A 26,375-nucleotide genomic window follows, 5' to 3' on the forward strand; every position below is an offset into this window, starting at 1 on the left:
CTGTACAGCAAATAACAACGCTCAGGAAGCTGCGCCAAGCACCAAGGCGTTATTTGGGACACCTGTGCTGCGTCTCCTTAAAAAGCCAAGTCACGCATCCACTCCAGTTTGACTGTAGAATGGGCTAAATTGTGTACGTCTTTCATTCAGCGTGTGCAAGTAGACAAATTAATAGAGCAACCTTTCACTTGTGCAGCATTAATACTGCACAAGGTGTGTCTCTTGTACTTTGTAACACCTGAGGGGGGGGTTAAAGGTTTCCTTTGAAATTGGTTCAAATAGGCTTCGGCCTACACTCTGCTCCTCTCCTCCTCCTGCTGACCCCGGGCTCAAACACCGCCAGTTTCTGCTCGGACATGCTAGCTGCACAGAGAAAAACACCAGCCAATGTGTTAGTGGGGTTCAGCACCGCCAGCTGTTCCCCTGCTGTGTAGCTGGCAACGTGTCCTGCAAACGCCACGCAGGCACATGAACTGAAATTGAAGGGAGCCTGCCCCCCACACCCAGGTGTTTCTATGTATAACAGCCACCTTGTACAGCAGTACTGCTGCATTTGTACAAGGTGGCTGACTTTTTGTCCTTGCCCACGTGGAACTCAACACGTACAAAATGTGTCTCATTGAGACCATTCCACTGTCCCTGAGGTGTGACTTTCCTTTCTAATGATACGCAGCACCCCCCTTGGTAGCGCTTCCCGTCTTCTGACATCATTGGTTGGCTTGTTGCGCCTGTGCGTCCGCCCTGCCTGAAACAATGCTCCTCGTTGTCTTATTTTGACTGCGAGGGTGTGATTGATGGGCACGAGCAGTGCATATCTTCACCTGTCTTAACTCATCTCCTTCCGCCTTCTTCAGACTGTGCAGCCTCATGGCCGCGGCATGCGAGAAGGGATCAGCAGAGGCCGCCCAGTCTGAAGCAGGTGTAAGGACGTGTGTGAGCGGCCAAAATATTTACTGCTCAAGGCCACGAATCACAGCACCGCAGTGTGACTTTATGAAAAGGCACTGTGGGTCTGGGATTTATGGCCATCGTTAACCGCACCGGCCAACATGAAATGAGGTCATAAGACAGGCAGCTCTAACAGGGCATTGCCAAGGGATAACACAAGAGCGCAGACTCCTGTACAGCAAATAACAACGCTCAGGAAGCTGCGCCAAGCACCAAGGCGTTATTTGGGACACCTGTGCTGCGTCTCCTTAAAAAGCCAAGTCACGCATCCACTACAGTTTGACTGTAGAATGGGCTAAATTGTGTACGTCTTTCATTCAGCGTGTGCAAGTAGACAAATTAATAGAGCAACCTTTCACTTGTGCAGCATTAATACTGCACAAGGTGTGTCTCTTGTACTTTGTAACACCTGAGGGGGGGGTTAAAGGTTTCCTTTGAAATTGGTTCAAATAGGCTTCGGCCTACACTCTGCTCCTCTCCTCCTCCTCCTGCTTCAACACGGGCTCTAACATCGCTAGTTTTTGACCGCAAGTGCTAGCTGCACAGAGAAAAACACACGCCATTGTGTTAGTGGGGTTCAGCAACGCCAGCTGTTCCCCCACTGTGTAGCCGGCAAAGTGTCCTGCAAACGCAACGCAGACACAAAGCTGCCTCCAGTGCAGGCTTCGGCCTACACTCTGCTCCCCCTGCTTACCCTTAGCTCCAACACCGCTAGTTGGGGCTCTAGGAAGACAATCTTTAATAGGCAACGCATCTGGGTTCCAGCACCGCCAGCTGGTTCTCGGCAGTGTTCTTGTCACAGGTACTCCCTCGTGCCAAGCCTGGTTTCAGCACCGTCAGCTGTTTCCGGGTTGTGTCAAGCTCACTGAGACGCCTATGCTTGCCCCGTCGTGGTGCGGTCGGGTTAGCCAACTCCAGGGTGCCTCCAGTTTAGGAGCTTCCTATGTGGGCTGCGTGAACTGGTAGTCAAGGCTGGTTCTGTAGTGCCAGTAGGCCCAGCTCCCCCTGTAGGACTGTTGGGGTTCGGTAACTGCGGCTGCCTCGCGGCCTAGCTGTTCTCTCCTCTCCTGTGGGCCTTGGGGTCCACCACCTGGTTCCAGCACAGTCAGCTGGTTCCAGGCCGAGCCTTTGGCTTAGGTGCCTCCTCCTGGGTATCCGAGTTCCGCCAACGTCAGGCGGTCCTTGGTAGTGCTTTTAAGCGCGGGCACCTACAGCTTAGTAACCGGGTTCCAGCACCGCCAGCTGGTCCTCGGTCGTGCCATTGGCTCTTGCACACTGGGGCAACGCATCTGGGTTCCAGCACCGCCAGCTGGTTCTCGGCAGTGTTCTTGTCACAGGTACTCCCTCGTGCCAAGCCTGGTTTCAGCACCGTCAGCTGTTTCCGGGTTATGTCAAGCTCACTGAGACGCCTATGCTTGTCCCGTCGTGGTGCGGTCGGGTTAGCCAACTCCAGGGTGCCTCCAGTTTAGGAGCTTCCTATGTGGGCTGCGTGAACTGGTAGTCAAGGCTGGTTCTGTAGTGCCAGTAGGCCCAGCTCCCCCTGTAGGACTGTTGGGGTTCGGTAACTGCGGCTGCCTCGCGGCCTAGCTGTTCTCTCCTCTCCTGTGGGCCTTGGGGTCCACCACCTGGTTCCAGCACCGTCAGCTGGTTCCGGGCCGAGCCTTTGGCTTAGGTGCCTCCTCCTGGGTATCCGAGTTCCGCCAACGTCAGGCGGTCCTTGGTAGTGCTTTTAAGCGCGGGCACCTACAGCTTAGTAACCGGGTTCCAGCACCGCCAGCTGGTCCTCGGTCGTGCCATTGGCTCTTGCACACTGGGGCAACGCATCTGGGTTCCAGCACCGCCAGCTGGTTCTCGGCAGTGTTCTTGTCACAGGTACTCCCTCGTGCCAAGCCTGGTTTCAGCACCGTCAGCTGTTTCCGGGTTGTGTCAAGCTCACTGAGACGCCTATGCTTGCCCCGTTGTGGTGCGGTCGGGTTAGCCAACTCCAGGGTGCCTCCAGTTTAGGAGCTTCCTATGTGGGCTGCGTGAACTGGTAGTCAAGGCTGGTTCTGTAGTGCCAGTAGGCCCAGCTCCCCCTGTAGGACTGTTGGGGTTCGGTAACTGCGGCTGCCTCGCGGCCTAGCTGTTCTCTCCTCTCCTGTGGACCTTCAGGTCCACCACCTGGTTCCAGCACCGTCAGCTGGTTCTCGGCAGTGTCTTTTGCTCTTGTACCTTCTGCTCCCCATCCTGGTTCCAGTACCGTCAGCTGGTTCCGGGCAGAGCCTTTGGCTTAGGTGCCTCCTTCTGGGTATCCAAGTTCCACCAACGTCAGGTGGTCCTTGGTAGTGCTTTCGGGCACGGGTACCTCCTGCTTAGTAACCGGGTTCCAGTAACGTCAGCTGGTCCTTGGTAGTTCCATTGGCTCTTGGACCTTCGGCTACCCATCCGGGTTCCAGTACCGTCAGCTGGTTCTCGGCAGTGTCTTTTGCTCTTGTACCTTCTGCTCCCCATCCTGGTTCCAGTACCGTCAGCTGGTTCCGGGCAGAGCCTTTGGCTTAGGTGCCTCCTTCTGGGTATCCGAGTTCCGCCAACGTCAGGCGGTCCTTGGTAGTGCTTTTTAGCATGGGTACCTCCTGCTTAGTAACCGGGTTCCAGTAACGTCAGCTGGTCCTCGGTAGTTCCATAGGCTCTTGAACCTTCGGGTAGCCATCCGAGTTCCAGTTCCATCAGCTGGTTCTTGGCATTTTCTCAGCCTTCTTGTACCTTCTGCTACATTTCCAAGTTGAAGACCCTAAAGTCGACGACCCGGAAGACCACCCCGATGACGACGACGACGGCGGAGACGACGACGGCGGAGATGACGACACTGGAGACGACGACACTGGAGACGACGACATGGAAGACCGAGAAGCAAAGAACAAGAGGCTGCAGAACAAAGAGCAGAAGAACATTAAGCATAAGACTTAATATCAGAGCAAAAGATATTATCTAAATTATATGCAGAAGAAGACTAAGCAGTGTATGGGGGTGAGTCCGTTCCTCCTCGTGGTGCCCCTGGATAAAGCCTGATGCTGCAGGCCAAACTGAACGCGGACAAATGTAACTTTTGTGACTGGCAGAACGGAAGGTGTAATCTTCCAACTTTTATAGATAACAACTACGGGAATGCCTGTCACAAATGAGAATATGATGAAGAAGTAGAATAGGAAGAATAATAACAGTGGAATAAAAAGAATATGTAGAATAGGAAGAAGCCACCACTCTCCACAGCAACAACCCCTCACTGAGAGGAGCGCGCGGCACCACACACGCTGGCACCACACACGCTGCGCCCCCCCCCCGCCCGCACAACACGTACAGGACCCCCGGCCGCACTCACCAGCCCCAGACATGGACGAGCTGCACAGGAATGCCCGGAGCGCTGCGGGCGGAACCAAACACACTGGGCGGGGAGAGCAGCCGCGCCGCACACCCCAGAGGCCGCGCTACTCACAGAGCCCGCCTCACACTGGCGGCAAACTCCGGAGAACAAAGTCCAGTGCGACCAGCGTGTGCCGCGTGATAACGTGTGTGCGCCACCTGCCGGCGAGTTCTGCAGGCAACAGGTGCAGCAGTCGCCATGACGACCGACAAAGTCATGTGGAGGGGTCTGTAACGAGCTCGCAGCAGCACGTGCTGAGTCCCATCACTGCACAGAGAGCACAAGCCAGGATCTGCTGGAGCCGGACACTGACCCCCCAACCTGTATAATGCCGGACATTGCCCCCCCCAACCTGTATAATGCCGGACATTGCCCCCCCCAACCTGTATAATGCCAGACATCCCCCCCCAACCTGTATAATGCCAGACATCCCCCCAACCTGTATAATGCCAGACATCCCCCCCCAACCTGTATAATGCCAGACATCCCCCCCAACCTGTATAATGCCAGACATCCCCCCCAACCTGTATAATGCCAGACATCCCCCCCAACCTGTATAATGCCAGACATCCCCCCCCAACCTGTATAATGCCAGACATCCCCCCCAACCTGTATAATGCCAGACATCCCCCCCCCAACCTGTATAATGCCAGACATCCCCCCCCCAACCTGTATAATGCCAGACATCCCCCCCAACCTGTATAATGCCAGACATCCCCCCCAACCTGTATAATGCCAGACATCCCCCCCCAACTTGTATAATGCCAGACATCCCCCCCAACCTGTATAATGCCAGACATCCCCCCCCAACCTGTATAATGCCGGACATTGCCCCCCCCCAACCTGTATAATGCCAGACATCCCCCCCCAACCTGTATAATGCCAGACATCCCCCCCAACCTGTATAATGCCAGACATCCCCCCCCAACCTGTATAATGCCAGACATCCCCCCCCAACCTGTATAATGCCGGACATTGCCCCCCCCAACCTGTATAATGCCAGACATCCCCCCCCAACCTGTATAATGCCAGACATCCCCCCCAACCTGTATAATGCCAGACATCCCCCCCCAACCTGTATAATGCCAGACATTGCCCTCCCCCAACCTGTATAATGCCGGACATTGCCCCCCCAACCTGTATAATGCCGGACATTGCCCCCCCAACCTGTATAATACCGGACATTGCCCCCCCAACCTGTATAATGCTGGACATTGCCCCCCCCCCAACCTGTATAATGCCAGACATTATCACCCCCCCATCCTGTATAATGCTGGACATCACCACCCCCCACCTGTATAATGCCGTACATTGCCCCCCCAACCTGTATAATGCCGGACATTGCCCCCCCAACCTGTATAATGCCCTCCCCCAACCTGTATAATGCCGGACATTGCCCCCCCCAACCTGTATAATGCCGGACATTGTCCCCCAAACCTGTATAATGCCAGACATTGCCCCCCCCCAACCTGTATAATGCCAGACATTGCCCTACCCCCACCTGTGTAATGCCAGACATTCAGACATTGCCCTCCCCCCACCTGTGTAATGCCGGACATTGCCCCCACACACAACCGGTATAATGTCATACATTATCCCCACCACTCAAACCTACAGTGCTGGACATTAGCCCCACCATCCACACCTGTGGTGGCAAAAAACATTACACCCGCCACCCACACCTATGGAGCCAGACATTACCCCCCGCCCACAGTCCGGGACATTATCCCCACCCTTCACACCTACGGTAGATATTTGCTTATATTTAAATTTGATAGTTATATGATATAAAATCATTTAATAATAACATTTCCCACATGTCTGCTTTACATGAGCACAATTTTTGAAAACATTTTTGTTGGTAAGTTAGAAAGGTTCAAAGTCGATGAACAATTTCTTAATTTTCAAACAAAACCATGTTTTTAGGGACCACATGACATTTGAAATGACTAAGGCCTCTTTCACACTTCAGTTATTTGGCGTCAGTCTAAAACCGCCATTTTCCTCAAATAACGGATCCGTCATTTTTTTTGACGGATCCGTTATTTTCCCATAGACTTGCATTAGTGACGGATTGTGACGGATGGTCATCCGTTCCATCCGCCATGCGACGGATCCGTCGAAATTTGGCGGACGTTTTCTGAAAATAGACGGACATTGGAACGTTTTTTGTCAACGCCGAAATGGCGGATCGCGACGGATCCGTCGCATCCGCCATTCCATAGAATGGGCGCCTATGGGCGACGGATCCGCCGCAACCGTTTTTTCGGCGGATCCGTCGCCCCAATCCGTTTTTTCAATTGCGCATGCTCCAAAAAGTAGATACTTCTCCCAGACAACCCCCAAGTAACGGATCCGTCAAAAAAACGGATCCGTTAGAACCGTTTTCGCAACAATTGTGACGGATCCGTCACTATGTCGGTAGTGACTGACGCCAAAAGACTGAAGTGTGAAAGAGGCCTAACGAGTTATATAACAGAAAATACCCAAAAATGACACCTTTCTAAAAAAAAAAAAATGCACCCCTCAAAGTGCTCAAAACCACATTAACCCCTTAGCGACCGCCGATACGCCTTTTAACGGCGGCCGCTAAGGGTACTTAAACCACAGCGCCGTTAATTAACGGCGCTGTGGAAAAAGTCCATAGCGCCCCCCACAGGCCGATTTTCTCCGGGGTCTCGGCTGCCGAGGGTAGCCGAGACCCCAGAGAACATGATTCGGGGGGGTTTTAACCCTCCCCGCATTTGCGATCGCCGGTAATTAACCGTTTACCGGCGATCGCAAAAAAAAAAAAAAAAAAAAAGCGATCTCTTTTTAATTTCTCTGTCCTCCGATGTGATCGCACATCGGAGGACAGAGAAAAGGGGTCCCAGGTGGCCCCCCAATACTCACCTAGCTCCCCCGATACTCCTCGTGTCTCCCGGTGGGCGCCGCCATCTTCAAAATGGCGGGCGCATGCGCAGTGCGCCCGCCGGCCGGCACCGGGAGAATCTTTGGGGTCTCGGCTGCCTGGGGTAGCCGAGACCCCAAAGAGCATGATCGGGGGTCGGTTTTAGCGACCCCTGTTTTGCGATCGCCGGTAATTAACTGTTTACCGGCGACCGCAAAAAAAAAAAAAAAAAAAAAAAAAAAAAGTAAAGTGTAATTCTCTGTCCTCTGATGTGATCGCACATCAGAGGACAGAGAAATAGGGGGATTCGGGGACCCTAGCATACTCACCTAGGTCCCTGGATCCTCTTGCTGCTCCTCCTGGCCGCCGGCAGAAGAACATGGCGGACGCATGCCCAGTGCGCCCGCCATCTGTCTCCATCTGCCGGCCGGCAGGAGAACAGCGGTTAGGGCTAAAATTAGGGTTAGGGTTAGGGGTAGGGTTAGGGTTAGGGGTAGGGTTAGGGGTAGGGTTAGGGGTAGGGGTAGGGTTAGGGCTAGGGTTAGGTTAGGGGTAGGGTTAGGGGTAGGGTTAGGGTAGGGGTAGGGTTAGGGCTAGGGTTAGGTTAGGGGTAGGGTTACGGCTAGGGTTAGGTTAGGGGTTAGGTTAGGGGTAGGGTTACGGCTAGGGTTAGGTTAGGGGTAGGGTTAGGTTAGGGGTAGGGTTAGGTTAGGGGTAGGGTTAGGTTAGGGTTAGGAGTAGGGTTAGGGGTAGGGTTAGGTTAGGGGTAGGGTTAGGTTAGGGGTAGGGTTAGGTTAGGGGTAGGGGTAGGGTTAGGGTTGGGGCTAAATTTAGGGTTAGGGTTGGGGCTAAATTTAGGGTTAGGGTTGGGGCTAAATTTAGGGTTAGGGTTGGGGCTAAATTTAGGGTTAGGCTTCTTTCACACTTACGTCGGTACGGGGCCGTCGCAATGCGTCGGCCCGACATACCGACGCACGTTGTGAAAATTGTGCACAACGTGGGCAGCAGCTGTAGTTTTTCAACGCATCCGCTGCCCAATCTATGTCCTGGGGAGGAGGGGGCGGAGTTACGGCCACGCATGCGCGGTCAGAAATGGCGGATGCGACGTACAAAAAAACGTTTCATTGAACGTTTTTTTGTGCCGACGCTCCGCCAAAACACAACTGATCCAGTGCACGACGGACGCGACGTGTGGCCATCCGTCACGATCCGTCGGCAATACTATGGGCAAAAAACGCATCTTGCGGGCACATTTGCAGGATCCGTTTCTTGTCCAAAACGACGGATTGCGACGGAATGCCAAACAACGCAAGTGTGAAAGTAGCCTTAGGGCTAGGGTTAGGGTTGGGGCTAAAGTTAGGGCTAGGGTTGGGGCTAAAGTTAGGGTTAGAGCTGGGATTAGGTTTAGGGTTTGGATTAGGGTTGGTATTAGGGTTAGGGTTGGCATTAGGGTTACGCTTGGGATTAGGGTTAGGTTTGGGATTAGGGTTAAGGTTAGGGTTGTGATTAGGGGTGTATTGGGATTAGGGTTAGGTTTGAGGTTAGGGTTGAGATTAGGATTAGGGGTGTGTTGGATTTAGGGTTTTGATTAGGGTTATGGTTAGGGTTGACATTAGGGTTGTTTTGGGGTAAGGGTTGTGATTATGGTTAGGGTTAGTGATTAGGATTATGGATCAGGTTGGGATTAGGGTTAGGGGTTGGAGCTAGAATTGGGGGGTTTCCACTGTTTAGGTACATCAGGGGGTCTCCAAACACGACAGCCAATTTTGCGCTCAAAAAGTCAAATGGTGCTCCCTCCCTTCTGAGCTCTGCCGTGCGCCCAAACAGTGGTTTACCCCCACATATGGCACATCAGCGTACTCGGGATAAATTGGACAACAACTATTGCAGTCCAATTTCTCCTGTTACCCTTGTGAAAATAAAAACTTGGGGGCTACAAAATCTTTTTTGTGAAAAAAAAAATATTTTTTATTTTCACGACTCTGCATTCTAAACTTCTGTGAAGCACTTGGGCATTCAAAGTTCTCACCACACATCTAGATAAGTTCCTTGGGGGTCTAGTTTCCAAAATGGGGTCACTTGTGGAGGGTTTCTACTGGTTAGGTACATCAGGGGCTCTGCAAATGCAACATAATACCCGCAGACCATTCTATCAAAGTCTGCATTCCAAAACGGCGCTCCTTCCTTCCGAGCTCTGCCGTGCGCCCAAACAGTGGTTTACCCCCACATATGGGGTACCAGCATACTCAAGACAAATTGGACAACAACTTGTAGATCATTTTTGTAGAAAAAATGCGATTTTTTTTTTTCACGGCTCTACGTTATAAACTTCTGTGAAGCACATGGGGGTTCAAAGTGCTCGCCACACATCTAGATAAGTTCCTTAAGGGGTCTAGTTTCCAAAATGGTGTCACTTGTGGGGGGTTTCCACTGTTTAGGCACATCAGGGGCTCTCCAAACGCGACATGGCGTCCAATCTCAATTCCAGCCAATTCTACATTGAAAAAGTAAAACGGCGCTCCTTCACTTCCAAGCTCTGCGGTGCGCCCAAACAGTGGTTTACCCTCACATATGGGGTATCGACGTATTCAGGAGAAATCGCACAACAACTTTTGTGGTCTAATTTCTCCTGTTACCCTTGTGAAAATAAGAATTTGTGGGCAAAAAGATCATTTTTGTGTAAACAAAAGCGATTTTTTTATTTTCACGGCTCTACGTTATAAACTTCTGTGAAGCACTTGGGGGTTCAAAGTGCTCACCACACATCTAGATAAGTTCCTTAACCCCTTTACCCCCAAGGGTGGTTTGCACGTTAATGACCGGGCCAATTTTTACAATTCTGACCACTGTCCCTTTATGAGGTTATAACTCTGGAACGCTTCAACGGATCCCAGTGAATCTGACATTGTTTTCTCGTGACATATTGTACTTCATGACAATGGTAAAAATTCTTTGATAGTACCTGCGTTTATTTGTGAAAAAAACGGAAATTTGGCGAAAATTATGAAAATTTCGCAATTTTCCAACTTTGAATTTTTATGCAATTAAATCACAGATATATGTCACACATAATACTTAATAAGTAACATTTCCCACATGTCTACTTTACATCAGCACAATTTTGGAAACAAAATTTTTTTTTGTTAGGGAGTTATAAGGGTGAAAAGTTGACCAGCAATTTCTCATTTCTACAACACCATTTTTTTTTAGGGACCACATCTCATTTGAAGTCATTTTGAGGGGTCTATATGATAGAAAATACCCAAGTGTGACACCATTCTAAAAACTACACCCCTCAAGGTGCTTAAAACCACATTCAAGAAGTTTATTAACCCTTCTGGTGCTTCACAGGAATTTTTTGAATGTTTAAATAAAAATGAACATTTAACTTTTTTTCACAAAAAATTTAATTCAGCTCCAATTTGTTTTATTTTACCAAGGGTAACAGGAGAAAATGGACCGCAATCATTGTTGTACAATTTGTCCTGAGTACGCCAATACCCCACATGTGGGGGTAAACCACTGTTTGGGCGCATGGCACAGCTCGGAAGCGAAGGAGCGCCATTTGACTTTTCAATGCAAAATTGACAGGAATTGAGATGGGATGCCATGTTGCGTTTGGAAAGCCACTGATGTGCCTAAACATTGAAACCCCCCACAAGTGACACCATTTTGGAAAGTAGACCCCCTAAGGAACTTATCTAGAGGTGTGGTGAGCACTTTGACCAACCCAGTGCTTCACAGAAGTTTATAATGCAGAACCGTAAAAATAAAAAAATCATATTTTTTCACAAAAATTATCTTTTCGCCCCCAATTTTTTATTTTTCCAAGGGTAAGAGAAGAAATTGGACCCCAATAGTTGTTGTACAATTTGTCCTGAGTGCGCTGATACCCCATATGTGGGGGTAAACCACTGTTTGGGCGGATGGGAGAGCTCGGAAAGGAAGGAGCGCCGTTTGACTTTTCAATGCAAAATTGACAGGAATTGAGATGAGACGCCATGTTGCGTTTGCAGAGCCCCTAATGTACCTAAATAGTAGAAACCACTCACAAGTGACACCATTTTGGAAAGTAGACCCCCTAAGGAACTTATCTAGATGTGTGGTGAGCGCTTTGACCCACCAAGGGCTTCACAGAGGTTTATAATGGAGAGCCGTAAAAATAAAACAAAAATTTTTTCCCACAAAAATTATTTTTTAGCCCCCAGTTTTGTATTTTCCCGAGGGTAACAGGAGAAATTGGACCCAAAAATGTGTTGTCCAATTTGTCCTGAGTGCGCTGATACCCCATATGTGGGGGGAAACCACTGTTTGGGCGCATGGGAGGGCTCGGAAGGGAAGGAGTGCCATTTGAATGCAGACTTAGATGGAATGGTCTGCAGGCGTCACATTGCGTTTGCAGAGCCCCTAATGTACCTAAACAGTAGAAACCCCCCACAAGTGACACCATTTTGGAAAGTAGACCCCCTAAGGAACTTATCTAGATGTGTGGTGAGCGCTTTGACCCACCAAGGGCTTCACAGAGGTTTATAATGGAGAGCCGTAAAAATAAAACAAAATTTTTTTCCCACAAAAATTATTTTTTAGCCCCCAGTTTTGTATTTTCCCGAGGGTAACAGGAGAAATTGGACCCAAAAATGTGTTGTCCAATTTGTCCTGAGTGCGCTGATACCCCATATGTGGGGGGAAACCACTGTTTGGGCGCATGGGAGGGCTCGGAAGGGAAGGAGTGCCATTTGAATGCAGACTTAGATGGAATGGTCTGCAGGCGTCACATTGCGTTTGCAGAGCCCCTAATGTACCTAAACAGTAGAAACCCCCCACAAGTGACCCCATATTGGAAACTAGACCCCCCCGGGAACTTATCTAGATGTGTTGTGAGAACTTTGAACCCCAAGTGTTTCACTACAGTTTATAACGCAGAGCCGTAAAAATAAAAAATCTTTTTTTTCCCACAAAAATTATTTTTTAGCCCCCAGTTTTGTATTTTCCCAAGGGTAACAGGAGAAATTGGACCCCAACAGTTGTTGTCCTATTTGTCCTGAGTACGCTGATACCCCATATGTTGGGGTAAACCCCTGTTTGGGCACACGGGTGAGCTCGGAAGGAAAGAAGCACTGTTTTACTTTTTCAACGCAGAATTGGCTGGAATTGAGATCGGACGCCATGTCGCTTTTGGAGAGCCCCTGATGTGCCGAAACAGTGGAAACCCCCCAATTATAACTGAAACCCTAATCCAAACACTCCCCTAACCCTAATTCCAACGGTAACCCTAACCACACCTCTAACCCTGACACACCCCTAACCCTAATCCCAACCCTATTCCCAACTGTAAATGTAATCTAAACCCTAACTGTAACTTTAGCCCCAACCCTAACTGTAGCCCTAACCCTAGCCCTAACCCTAGCCCTAACCCTAGCCCCAACCCTAACCCTAGCCCTAGCCCTAACCCTAGCCCTAACCCTAGCCCTAACCCTAGCCCTAACCCTAGCCCTAACCCTAACCCTAACCCTAGCCCTAACCCTAACCCTAGCCCTAACCCTAGCCCTAACCCTAGCCCTAGCCCTAACCCTAGCCCTAACCCTAGCCCTAACCCTAACACTAGCCCTAACCCTAGCCCTAACCCTAGCCCTAACCCTAGCCCTAATGGGAAAATGGAAATAAATACATTTTTTTATTTTTCCCTAACTAAGGGGGTGATGAAGGGGGGTTTGATTTACTTTTATAGCGGGTTTTTTAGCGGATTTTTATGATTGGCAGCCGTCACACACTGAAAGACGCTTTTTATTGCAAAAAATATTTTTTGCGTTACCACATTTTGAGAGCTATAATTTTTCCATATTTTGGTCCACACAGTCATGTGAGGTCTTGTTTTTTACGCGACGAGTTGACGTTTTTATTGGTAACATTTTCGGGCACGTGACATTTTTTGATCGCTTTTTATTCCGATTTTTGTGAGACAGAATGACCAAAAACCAGCTATTCATGAATTTCTTTTGGGGGAGGCGTTTATACCGTTCCGCGTTTGGTAAAATTGATAAAGCAGTTTTATTCTTCGGGTCAGTACGATTACAGCGACATCTCATTTATATCATTTTTTTATGTTTTGGCGCTTTTATACGATAAAAACTATTTTATAGAAAAAATAATTATTTTGGCATCGCTTTATTCTCAGGACTATAACTTTTTCATTTTTTTGCTGATGATGCTGTATGGTGGCTCGTTTTTTGCGGGACAAGATGACGCTTTCAGGGGTACCATGGTTGTTTATATCTGTCTTTTTGATCACGTGTTATTCCACTTTTTGTTCGGCGGTATGATAATAAAGCGTCGTTTTTTGCCTCGTTTTTTTTTTTTTTTTTCTTACGGTGTTTACTGAAGGGGTTAACTAGTGTGCCAGTTTTATAGGGCGAGTCGATACGGACGCGGCGATACTAAATATGTGTACTTTTATTGTTTTTTTTTTTTTTATTTAGATGAAGAAATGTATTTATGGGAATATTTTTTTTTTTTTTTCATTATTTAGGAATATTTTTTTTTAATTTTTTTTACACATTTGGAAAATTTTTTTTTTACTTTTTTACTTTGTCCCAGGGGGGGACATCACAGATCAGTGATCTGACAGTTTGCACAGCACTCTGTCAGATCACTGATCTGACATGCAGCAGTGCAGGCTTCACAGTGCCTGCTCTGAGCAGGCTCTGTGAAGCCACCTCCCTCCCTGCAGGACCCGGATCCGCGGCCATCTTGGATCCGGGACCTGGAGCAGGGAGGGAGGGCGGCAAGACCCTCGCAGCAACGCGATTACATCGCGTTGCTGCGGGGGTCTCAGGGAAGCCCGCAGGGAGCCCCCCTCCCTGCGCGGTGCTTCCCTGCACCGCCGGCACATCGCGATCATCTTTGATCGCGGTGTGCCGGGGGTTAATGTGCCGGGGGCGGTCCGTGACCGCTCCTGGCACATAGTGCCGGATGTCAGCTGCGATAGGCAGCTGACACCCGGCCGCGATCGGCGCCGCTCCCCCCGTGAGCGCTGCCGATCGCATATGACGTACTATTGCGTCCTTGGGAAGTAGGGCCCACCCCCCATGGACGCAATAGTACGTCTGATGGCAGAAAGGGGTTAAGGGGTCTAGTTTCCAAAATGGTGTCACTTGTGGGGGGTTTCCACTGTTTAGGCACATCAGGGGCTCTCCAAACGCGACATGGCATCCAATCTCAATTCCAGCCAATTCAACATTGAAAAAGTAAAACGGCGCTCCTTCACTTTTAAGTTCTGCGGTGCGCCCTAACAGTGGTTTACCCCCACATATGGGGTATTGGAGTATTCAGGAGAAATTGCATAACAAAATTTATGGTTACATTTCTGTTTTTACACTTGTGAAAATAAAAAAAATGGTTCTGAATTAAGATGTTTGCAAAAAAAAGTTAAATGTTCATTTTTTCCTTCCACATTGTTTCAGTTCCTGTGAAGCACGTAAAGGGTTAATAAACTTCTTGAATGTGGTTTTGAGAACCTTGAGGGGTGTAGTTTTTAGAATGGTGTCACACTTCATTATTTTCTATCATATAGATCCCTCAAAATGACTTCAAATGTGATGTGGTCCCTAAAAAAAACTGGTGTTGTAAAAATGAGAAATTGCTGGTCAACTTTTAACCCTTATAACTCCCTAACAAAAAAAAATTTTGTTTCCAAAATTGTGCTGATGTAAAGTAGACATGTGGGAAATGTTATTTATTAACTATTTTTCGTGACATATCTCTCTGATTTAAGGGCATAAAAATACAAAGTTTGAAAATTGCAAAATTTTAAAAATTTTCGCCATATTTCCGTTTTTTTCATAAATAATCACAAGTAATATCGAAGAAATGTTACCACTAACATGAAGTACAATATGTCACGAAAAAACAATCTCAGAATCAGCGGGATCCGTTGAAGCGTTCCAGAGTTATAACCTCATAAAGTGACAGTGGTCAGAATTGCAAAAATTGGCTCGGTCATTAAGTACCAAATTGGCTCTGTCACTAAGGGGTTAAAAAGGTTTACTAACCCTTCAGGTGGTTCACAGGAATTACTGCAATGTGGAAGGAAAAAATTAACATTTAATTTTAATCACAAAAATTTTGCTTTAGCCCTAAATTTTTTTACTTTCACAAGGATAACAGAAGCAAATGGACCCCAAAATTTGTTGTGCAATTTCTCGCGAGTATGCCCATACCCCATATGTGGGGGAAAACTACTGTTTGGGCTTAAGGCAGGGCTCGGAAGGGAAGCAGCGCCATTTGAGTTTTTGAACACAAAAATAGCTGGAATCGATAGCTGAAGCCGTTTCGCGTTTGGAGAGCCCCTGATGTGCATAAATAGTGAAAAAAAACACAAGACCCCCATTTTGGCAACTACACCCCACAAGGAGTTTATCCAGGGGTATAGTGGATTATTAACCCAAAGTTAATACACAGAATTTGATAACATTAGGTTGTCATATTGCATATGCTGTCATTAGTGTTGCGCACAAGGGTTAATCAAGTTTGCAGCGGGGTGCTTCGGTATGCACCAAGTATCGCAGGTGCTTGAGAGACTCCGATGCAAACAAGTTACGAGCTCTTGCACTCAACACTAGTTGTCATATTGTCATCATTTTTATTTTTAACTTTTGAAAACATCCTAACTCCAACCCTAACCCCAGGCTAACCCCAACCCTAACGGAAAAGAATTAAATTAAAAAAAAATGTGATCTAAGGGGATTACAGATCTGGGCTGCGGGACAGAGCTGTAAGGATCGGGGGCTGGCGGAGTTACCGGGGCTGGCTTGGGGACCTCATTTCTCTCTCCTCTGGCATGTATATCACGTCACAAGAAGAGATAAATATTTTTGATAGCTGCCACACTTTTTTTCTTGCGTGATCGCTGTTATTCATTGAAAAAAACGGACCTGATCATGTTTTCCAAGGTCTCCGCTACCCCCGATAACTTAAACCCCAGAGATTTTCCAACGCCAGATCCAGGCGGGGACCACAGCCGGAGGCAAGACTAGTCCAGCGCCATGTGACCGGCTCTTCCCAGCACTGCTAGAGGTGAATAACCAGTCTCTCTCTGAGGCTGTGTGCACACGTTGCATTTTTTTCGCGGTTATTTCGCGGTTTTTCCCAATAAAAACGCTATAAAACCGCAAAAAAAAACCGCATACAATAAGCATCCCATCATTTAGAATGAATTCCGCATGTTTTGTGCACATGATGCGGTTTTTTCCCGTTGAAGCGCTTTGTGTCAGCGCGAAACGGCCGTCGTCTTGTCTGTCGCACTCCTGTTCTCACTCCCTCCCTTGAGCCGTGAAGATTCCTTGCTGTATGTTCCAATAAAGGACGTTTGAACTGCTAAGATTGGTGAGTGCTATTGCGTTTTTCTACATTTTCTGGTTCATATGGATACTTTATTCTACGCAAGCACCTCCTTTCACATGGTCGGACTACCGATTGTGTTGGACTTTCCACATTGAGCGTATTATCTCTAGATATTTGAGCTGTGCCGCTTACTTTTTTTCTTTTTTGGGTACTCGAGTATAAGCCGAGATTTTCAGCTCAATTTTTGGGCTGAAAGTCCCCCTCTCGGCTTATAACCAAGTCATACCCATGGGTCGGCAGGGGAGGGGGGAGTCTAATAATACTCACCTGCTCCCAGCGTCGTCCCTGGTTCTCCCGGCGCCGCAGCTTCTTCCTGTGCTGAGCGGTCACATGGTACCGCTCATTACAGTAATTAATATGTGGCTCCACCTCCCATAGGGGTAGAGCCGCATATTCATTACTGTAATGAGCGGTAACTATGACAGCTTACTACAGGAAGAAGCTGCGGCGCCGGAGAACCAGGGACCACGCTGGGAGCAGGTGAGTATAACGGGGAGGGGAGCGCTGCGTGATATTCACCTGCTCCCCGTTCCGGGCGCTGCTCCATTCTTCAGCGTCTTCTGCAGGGACGCTCAGGTCAGAGGGCGCGGTGACGTGGATAGTGTACGCCCTCTGCCTGAACGTCAGTGCAGAAGACGGAGCGGCGCCCGGAACGAGGAGAGGTGAATATTGAAAGTGCCGGGGGCCTGACGACAAGAGGTGAGTATGTGATTTTTCTTTTTTATCGCAGCAACAGCAAATGGGGCAAATATCTTTATGGAGCATCTTATGGGGCCATAATCAACATTTGTGCAGCATTATGTGGGGCAAGTGTCTGTATGGAGCATCTTATGGGGCCATAATCAACATTTGTGCAGCATTATATGGGGTAAATATCTCTATGGAGCATCTTAGGAGGCCATAATCAACATTTGTGCAGCACTATATAGGGTAAATATCTCTACGGAACATCTTATGGGGCCATTATTATTAACCTTTATGCAGGATTATATGGGGCATATTTTAATATGGAGCATATTTTAATATGGAGCATCTTATGGGGCCATCATAAACTTTATGAAGCATTATATATGGGGCGTATTTTGTATGGAGCATCTTATGGGGCCCATCATGAACTGTATGGAGCATTATATGGGGCTCCTGATTCAATATAGATATTCAAAAACACTTAATCTACTGATGCCTCAATTAATTTTACTTTTATTTGTATCTATTTTTATTTTTGAAATTTACCGGTAGCTGCTGCATTTTCCACCCTAGGCTTATACTCGAGTCATTAAGTTTTCCCAGTTTTTTGTGGCAAAATTAGGGGTCTCGGCTTATACTTGAGTATATACGGTACCTGAATGCAATCAATATAGCTAGGCCATGGCTCTTGCAGCCCGCGGATTGGGGTGAGCGAATCAGGTGACAGGATCCCATTAAAATCTTTGGGGATACGTGAGAAACAGATGCACATCAGGCTTCCAATTTGCTTCCGTATCTCACAGGTTGGCCTCAAGCAGTACAAGAGACAGTGGGGCACCTCTGGGCCTTGCTCAGCACTCCCTCTGTGCCTAATCTTCATGTCCAAGTCCACATAGTGGAGGAGCACAGGAGGTGTCTATGCCGCCCCTCTGTTTATGAGTGTCCTGGGAGACATCCAAGTCATCCACAGATCCAGCCAAATCTTGTATCTGTGCATTTGATGAAAAGATGGATATAAGCAGAGGAAAGATGCGCCAGATCTCTGATTGCGAATGCACAAGATTTTGCCAGGCTCTGGGGATTTTTAAGTCTAAATTAATGGGGAAGAGAGCAATAGAAGATATAGCGGGGGAGTCGATCATGGCCTGAAGTCTGCCTGTGCTACATATACCAAACCACCTACTGCAGGGTCAATTTTTTTTTTTGTATATACTGTCTGTAATAATGTCACAACCCACTCAGACCTGCTGAGCTCACTGGAGGTAACATCAGCGCTGCACACAAAAACAGATACCAGGAGTAGCGACAGAGACTCAGTGATGGAGAAGGTGGGTACAGTACAGTGAACTGACCAAATCCAGATTCACTGACTTCCATCTTGTCGGATAAATGCCGTAATGGAGTCGTTCCTTCCCACTGCCATATAGACCAATTGGGAAAAAAAAAAAAAAAAAAAAGGCAAACAGCAAATTACCATCAGTTCTGACTGAATAATTCTTTTATCCAGAACATGAAATTTCATCCTTACGTTAAGAGGTTTAGAAAAATAGAATAGATAATCGTCATAATCAGCACGGTGAACAAAATCCAGACTTCGATGTAGACAGTCCATGTGCTCAAAGATGCTGAAGATGAGACAAGAGAAGCAGAGACTGACGTTTCGGGGGTCCTCTAAAACATTGCTACAAATGCAGACCTTCGGACCATCAGGCAACATCTCTGCTTCTCTGTCTCCGCACGGTCAGCGTCTCTGAGCACACAGACTGTCTACATCGAAGTCTGCGGATTTTGCTCACCGTGCTGATTATCATGACTAGTCTTAAGAATTTTTAAAGGGAACCTGTCACCCCGTTTTTTCAATAGGAGATAAAAATACCGTTAAATAGGGCCTGAGCTGTGCATTACAATAGGGTATTTTTTGTCCCCCGATTCCCTACCTATGCTGCCGAAATACCATCTTCCTGAGGCCGTGCGTGCGCAGATTGAGTCTCCTGCTTCCCAGGGCTTCAGGAAAATGGCCGCGGGATGCCGCGCGTGCGCAGATGGACATCGCGGCGGCCATTTTCCTGAAGCCGAGAAACCGCTGAATAGCGGCGAGCGCGCTCTTTTACTACAGCTGCGCAGTGCATTCGGCACTTGCGCATGCGAGAAGCACTACGCCACCAACGGGAACATAAGCAAGATGTGGGGGAGAAACAGCGCTGTGACAACGCCTATCCGACCTGACCAGCCTGATAGGCGAAAAAGGCCACTTTTGTAAGGTAATTCGGCAGCATAGGTAGGGAATCGGAGGACAAAAAATACCCTATTGTAATGCACAGCTCAGGCCCTATTTAACGGTATTTTTATCTCCTACTGAAAAAACGGGGTGACAGGTTCCCTTTAAAAACCTCTTCATGTGAAGATGAAATATCTGGATAAAAGAATTATTCAATGAGGACTTTATTTGTTGCTTGTATGAGTTTGTGAAGCTGTGGGAGTGGGGAGCGTGCAGATACCCCACACAGAAGGTATGTTTACTTTCTCCATCACAGTATACACAGATTAGAGAGCACTGACAGTGCTTCCGCCTCCAGACCCAGTGATCATGTGATCGATAGTTGTCAGTGAAGTGCAGGAGTTGCTTATTCGTGCAAAAGTTGTAAAACAAAAAAATAAATGCATCGCCATAATTGTACCGTCCAGCAGAATAAAAGTCCCAATTAATCTGAACTGGTGTTACGAACGCGGGGTGTGATTAAGGGCTTATGCATCTTAAAAACATCTCCAGAATCCAACCTTTTCTCACCTTTGAAACTGCCAAGACTCTTACTGTCAATCTTATTCATTCTCGTCTGGACTACTGCAACTCTCTTCTGATTGGCCTCCCTCTTTCCAAACTTTCTCCAATCCATCTTGAATGCGGCAGCCAAGGTCATATTTCTGTTCAGCCGCTTCACCGATGCCTCCATCTTGTGCCAGTCATTACACTGGCTACCCATTCGCTACAGGGTCCAGTATAAAATCATCTCTCTCACCCAAAGAGCTCTCCACAGTTCTGCACCGCCTTATATCTCCTCTCTCATCTCCGTCTATCGCCCTACACGTGCCTTCCGTTCTACAAATGACAAATGACTTAAGACTAACATCCCCCGTAATCCGAACCTCGCACCTCCGTCTCCAAGACTTCTCTCGTGCTGCGCCAGCTCTCTGGAATGCACTTCCCCAGAAGATCAGACTGATACCTAGCCCCGACCAATTTAAGCGCGCTTTAAAAACCTCTCTCTTCAAACAAGCCTACCACATCAACTACTCAGTAAACTAACTTTGTCCTGTTCCCTCCTTCCAAATATTATCTGCATGTGAATCTGCACCCTACTATTCATCTGTCTCCACACCCTCCATGCACATGATAACTGCACTTGATACTTGACTACTGCACTTAAACACACGGGCTGATGACCGGATCATGCAGCTTTATATGAAAATCCCTATTTATATATAATTGCCAGACCTGAAATAACAAGCACTTTTCACCTATTGTGTCCCCCCATTTCCTTGTAGATTGCAAGCTTGCGAGCAGGGACCTCACCCCTAATGTCACTGTTTAAATTGTCTTAACTTGTACTGAATTTATTGTCTGTACATGTCCCCGCTTAATTGTAAAGTGCTGCGGAATATGTTGGCGCTATATAAATAAAAATTATTATTATTATTATATGCACCTCTTCATGAATTCATTGCATCTCTATACCGCTGTACAACAAATGTCATCAGTCATGGACTGGAGCGGGTCTGCTGTAGTGTATTGGCATAAAAGATGCATGTCCAACATGTTCAATCTAGGGATGGAAAAGGATAAGGGGAATGGGGTACAGGTACATCTATAACCCATGTTCCTGTCTGCCCTAAAAATTTACCGTAGGTTTTCCCTCCGGATCAACCTTCAGAACAAGAATTTTACACGTCTACATAAGTATTTATTTTCTTATAAGATTTTTTTTTAAACCGATAACGGTACCCGCTGTGCCCAGCTCAGGAGGTACGCTACACCACAGATTAGTAGTTCTCGTAGTAAGAAGGATGGTCTCCTCTGGAGATTTTCAGGGCCGTCTTGACTTTGAGGAAGTAAAAAAAAAAATAAAAAAAAAAAAAAAAGACCTTTTGATCATATTTCTGGGAATGGCCACTAATGTACTTGTAATAGTTACTCTTGTCCCTCACTCATCAAGACTAAAGAAATAATTCTCTTAACATTTCCTCATAACTAAGATCCCCCATGCCCCTTATCAGTCTCATGGCTCTTCTTTGTGTCTTTTCTAGCTGCAAAGCATCATTTCTATGAACTGGCGCCCAAAACTGAGTAGCGAATCTGTGATGGGTTCACCCTAACCCATAAGGCCCCTTTCACACATCAGTTTTTTTGCAGTCAGTCACAATCTGTTGTCTCGACGGATCCGTCGCAGATTGTGAAAAACTGATGCGACGGATCCGTTTTTTCGCCGGATCCGACTAGCGGATCTGGCTAATTGGATCCTAAAAAAAAAAAAAAAAAAAAAAAATCGGAGCATGCTCAGTTTAAAAAAAACAAAATCCGTCGCCAGATTCCGTCATTTGACTGATATACTCCCGCCTTACCCGTTACCTCTCCACTCACTCCCTCCTAGACCCTTCACAGTCCGGTTTCAGCCCCCTACATTCGACAGAAACTGCACTCATCAAAGTGACCAATGACCTTCTGACAGCAAAACGTAACGGTGACCACTCTCTGCAGCTTTCGACACTGTTGACCACCCTCTCCTACTCTCTAGGCTCCAGTCACTTGGCATTAAGGACACTGCTCTCTCCTGGTTCTCCTCTTATCTTTCTGACCGCTCCTTCAGTGTTCTGTTCTCTGGCTCCACTTCATCTCCTCTTCCTCTCGCTGTTGGGGTACCTCAGGGCTCAGTCCTTGGCCCCCTTCTCTTCTCTCTCTACACGGCCCCAATTGGACAGACCATCAGCAGATTTGGCTTTCAGTACCATCTTTATGCTGATGACACACAACTATACACATCTTTCCCTGACCTTACCCCCGCTGTACTACAGAATGCCACTGACTGTGTCTACAGTCTCCAACATCATGTCTGCTCTCTATCTGAAACTCAACCTCTCCAAAACTGAACTTCTTCTGCTCCCACCATCTACTAACCTCCCTAAATCTGACATTTCCCTCTCCGTGGGTGGCACCATAATAACACCCCGGCAGCAGGCGCGCTGTCTGGGTGTTATGTTTGACTCCGATCTCTCCTTCACCTCCCATATACAATCTCTTGCCCGCTTGTGCCGCTTACACCTAAAGAACATTTCTAGAATCCGCCCCTTTCTCACCATGGAAACAAAAACCCTCACTGTCGCCCTGATCCACTCCCGCCTGGACTACTGTAATGCTCTACTAATTGGCCTCCCCCTTACTCGACTTTCCCCTCTCCAGTCCATCCTTAATGCAGCAGCCAGGGTTGTCCATCTGGCTAATCGTTACTCGGACGCATCCGCTCTTCGCCAGTCATTACACTGACTACCCATTCATTACAGGATACAATTCAAAGTACTTGTTCTCACCCACAAAGCTCTCCACAGTGCGGCACCCCGTTACATCTCCCTTATTTCTGTCTATCGGCCTAACCGACCACTGCGTTCTGCAAATGACTTTCGATTAACCTCTGCACTAATCCGTACCTCCCACTCCCGACTCCAAGACTTCTCCCACGCTGCACCAATCCTCTGGAATGCTCTACCCCAAGATATTAGAACCATCCACAATTTGCATAGTTTTAGGCGCTCTCTCAAAACACATTTGTTCAGAGAGGCCTATCACATTCAGTAATTAAAATAATTTCATGCTTGTGTGTAGCCCATTCACTATCTCCATCTATCCCCCACTCCCTGAAGATGGCTGGACCATCATTGTAAATACACACCTGTACTTTGTATCTCCCCCTCCTCATTGTAGATTGTAAGCGCTCACGAGCAGGGTCGTCTTATTTCGCTTTAATTATTGTATTGTTAACGTTGTTACTTATGACTGTTGTGTTTGAAACTGTTAAACTGTAAAGGGCTGCGGAATATGTTGGCGCTATATAAATAAAGATTATTATTATTATTATTATTATTTGACGGATCTGGCGCCCATAGACTTCCATTTGAGCAAACGACGGACCGCGACGTATCCGTCGCTGTCCGTTTTTTCGACGTACACAAAAAAAAACGGTACTTTGTCCATTGTCTCTGGCCGCCGAACGAACAATTTTCAACGGATTCGGCGAACGACAGATGAAAAGTGAGGCCATCCATCACTAATATAAGTCTATGAGAAAACGGATCCAGCGGCATCAGTCGCCGTTTCCATTTTTTTCAAAATTCGACGGATTGTGACTGATGGCAAAAAACTAATGTATGAAAGCAGCCTAAGACAAAACGGAGTTTAGACATTTTTTTTTTAACCATTTCAATATATGAAAAAAAAAAAAACACCCTGTAAATTTGGTACCCCAATAACTGTAGTGATCTGTGTAGCCAGGCGATATGCAGCACAATGAACAAAAAGTGGAATTGGGTTACTCAAAACTACAACAGTCCTGCTGGAAAAAAACAAAGATCAAGCCCTGATGTGGAAAGAAAACCAGGTTAAGGGTCATGGAAGACAGAGAAAAACAAAAGGTAGGAGAAACGCAGCCACTCCACAGCCACCTGTGCCCTCGCCAGCCGCCCCACAGCCACCCGTGCCCTCGGCAGCCGCCCCACAGCCACCCGTGCCCTCGGCAGCCGCTCCACAGCCACCCGTGTCCCCGCCAGCCGCCCCACAGCCACCCGTGCCCTCGGCAGCCGCCCCACAGCCACCCGTGCCCTCGGCAGCCGCCCCACAGCCACCCGTGCCCTCGGCAGCCGCCCCACAGCCACCCGTGCCCTCGGCAGCCGCCCCACAGCCACCCGTGCCCTCGGCAGCCGCCCCACAGCCACCCGTGCCCTCGGCAGCCGCCCCACAGCCACCCGTGCCCTCGGCAGCCGCCCCACAGCCACCCGTGCCCTCGGCAGCCGCCCCACAGCCACCCGTGCCCTCGGCAGCCGCCCCACAGCCACCCGTGCCCTCGGCAGCCGCCCCACAGCCACCCGTGCCCTCGGCAGCCGCCCCACAGCCACCCGTGCCCTCGGCAGCCGCCCCACAGCCACCCGTGCCCTCGGCAGCCGCCCCACAGCCACCCGTGCCCTCGGCAGCCGCCCCACAGCCACCCGTGCCCTCGGCAGCCGCCCCACAGCCACCCGTGCCCTCGGCAGCCGCCCCACAGCCACCCGTGCCCTCGGCAGCCGCCCCACAGCCACCCGTGCCCTCGGCAGCCGCCCCACAGCCACCCGTGCCCTCGGCAGCCGCCCCACAGCCACCCGTGCCCTCGGCAGCCGCCCCACAGCCACCCGTGCCCTCGGCAGCCGCCCCACAGCCACCCGTGCCCTCGGCAGCCGCCCCACAGCCACCCGTGCCCTCGGCAGCCGCCCCACAGCCACCCGTGCCCTCGGCAGCCGCCCCACAGCCACCCGTGCCCTCGGCAGCCGCCCCACAGCCACCCGTGCCCTCGGCAGCCGCCCCACAGCCACCCGTGCCCTCGGCAGCCGCCCCACAGCCACCCGTGCCCTCGGCAGCCGCCCCACAGCCACCCGTGCCCTCGGCAGCCGCCCCACAGCCACCCGTGCCCTCGGCAGCCGCCCCACAGCCACCCGTGCCCTCGGCAGCCGCTCCACAGCCACCCGTGCCCTCGGCAGCCGCTCCACAGCCACCCGTGCCCTCGGCAGCCGCTCCACAGCCACCCGTGCCCTCGGCAGCCGCTCCACAGCCACCCGTGCCCTCGGCAGCCGCCCCACAGCCACCCGTGCCCTCGGCAGCCGCTCCACAGCCACCCGTGCCCTCGGCAGCCGCCCCACAGCCACCTGTGCCCTCGGCAGCCGCCCCACAGCCACCTGTGCCCTCGGCAGCCGCTCCACAGCCACCTGTGCCCTCGGCAGCCGCTCCACAGCCACCTGTGCCCTCGGCAGCCGCTCCACAGCCACCTGTGCCCTCGGCAGCCGCCCCACAGCCACCTGTGCCCTCCGCAGCCGCCCCACAGCCACCTGTGCCCTCGGCAGCCGCCCCACAGCCACCTGTGCCCTCGGCAGCCGCCCCACAGCCACCTGTGCCCTCGGCAGCCGCCCCACAGCCACCTGTGCCCTCGGCAGCCGCTCCACAGCCACCTGTGCCCTCGGCAGCCGCTCCACAGCCACCTGTGCCCTCGGCAGCCGCTCCACAGCCACCTGTGCCCTCGGCAGCCGCCGCAGCGCTAGGGTCCACTGGTGTCAGATGGCATCACAGGCGAGACGTGGCACAGGCACTCTGCCATCAGTCTGCTCAGTGTACACAGCGCCCCACTGGCCTCAGGACGATGCGGGAATGACACTGTGCTTGGCAGTGTTGGTTACATTGTCATGCTGGTACTTGCAGTCCCCCTCGGAGACTCCTGGTCTGTACCAGTGGGCTTCCAGTACGGAGCCCCCATCACTAAGCACCAGAGACCTTGTGGTGCCCGGTCCCCATCAGCCTCCCCGTGCGCTCAGGGTCCGCCCGTCACACACGGCTCCCGGCCCAGCTCCTCCCTCTCTCACATCTACACAGCTATCCGGCGGCGGAGGCTCTCACCTGGCGCAGCGCTGCGGGGTGCTCGGGCCTCCTTCACTTCACGTTACCCGCTGCTCCTCTCCGCTACCAGCCCGCCATCTTGGGAGTCAGTTTCGCGAGCTGACGCGTTACGGAAACACGCCGGTTACCCCAGCAACCAAGAAGCGGCAGACAAGGAAGAGGCGGCGGGAAAACGCTGCGCTCGGTCACGTGATCGGCAAAATAAAGCTTTGTCCTGCAGAGCAGCGCCACCTGCACTTAGGGAGAGGGTACAGCAGGGAGCCGGACTGCACAGGGCTGCAGGGATGGTGACGGGCTACCAGGGCTGGTGACGGGCTACCAGGGCTGGTGACGGGCTACCAGGGCTGGTGACGGGCTACCAGGGCTGGTGA

At 49.7% G+C, this 26,375-nt stretch overlaps 1 protein-coding gene across 4 annotated transcripts in view; it reads right to left on the reverse strand.

Annotated features, from left to right (window-relative positions):
* The window catches only part of PCM1 (pericentriolar material 1), a 228,267-nt gene extending 202,141 nt beyond the window's left edge, over positions 1-26,126 (reverse strand). For 3 of the 4 annotated variants that reach the window (XM_069744379.1, XM_069744381.1, XM_069744382.1), the window contains exon 1: positions 26,005-26,126. The gene's annotated coding sequence lies outside the window, so the exon portion shown is untranslated. Of the gene's footprint in view, positions 1-4,306; positions 4,465-26,004 lie in introns of those variants that run through there. The other variant, XM_069744380.1, reaches the window with a different exon arrangement.
* Between the last annotated feature and the right edge of the window lie 249 nt (positions 26,127-26,375).

This window comes from Ranitomeya imitator, chromosome 1, assembly GCF_032444005.1.
Source record: "Ranitomeya imitator isolate aRanImi1 chromosome 1, aRanImi1.pri, whole genome shotgun sequence".
In the NCBI taxonomy this organism is placed as follows: Eukaryota; Metazoa; Chordata; class Amphibia; order Anura; family Dendrobatidae; genus Ranitomeya; species Ranitomeya imitator.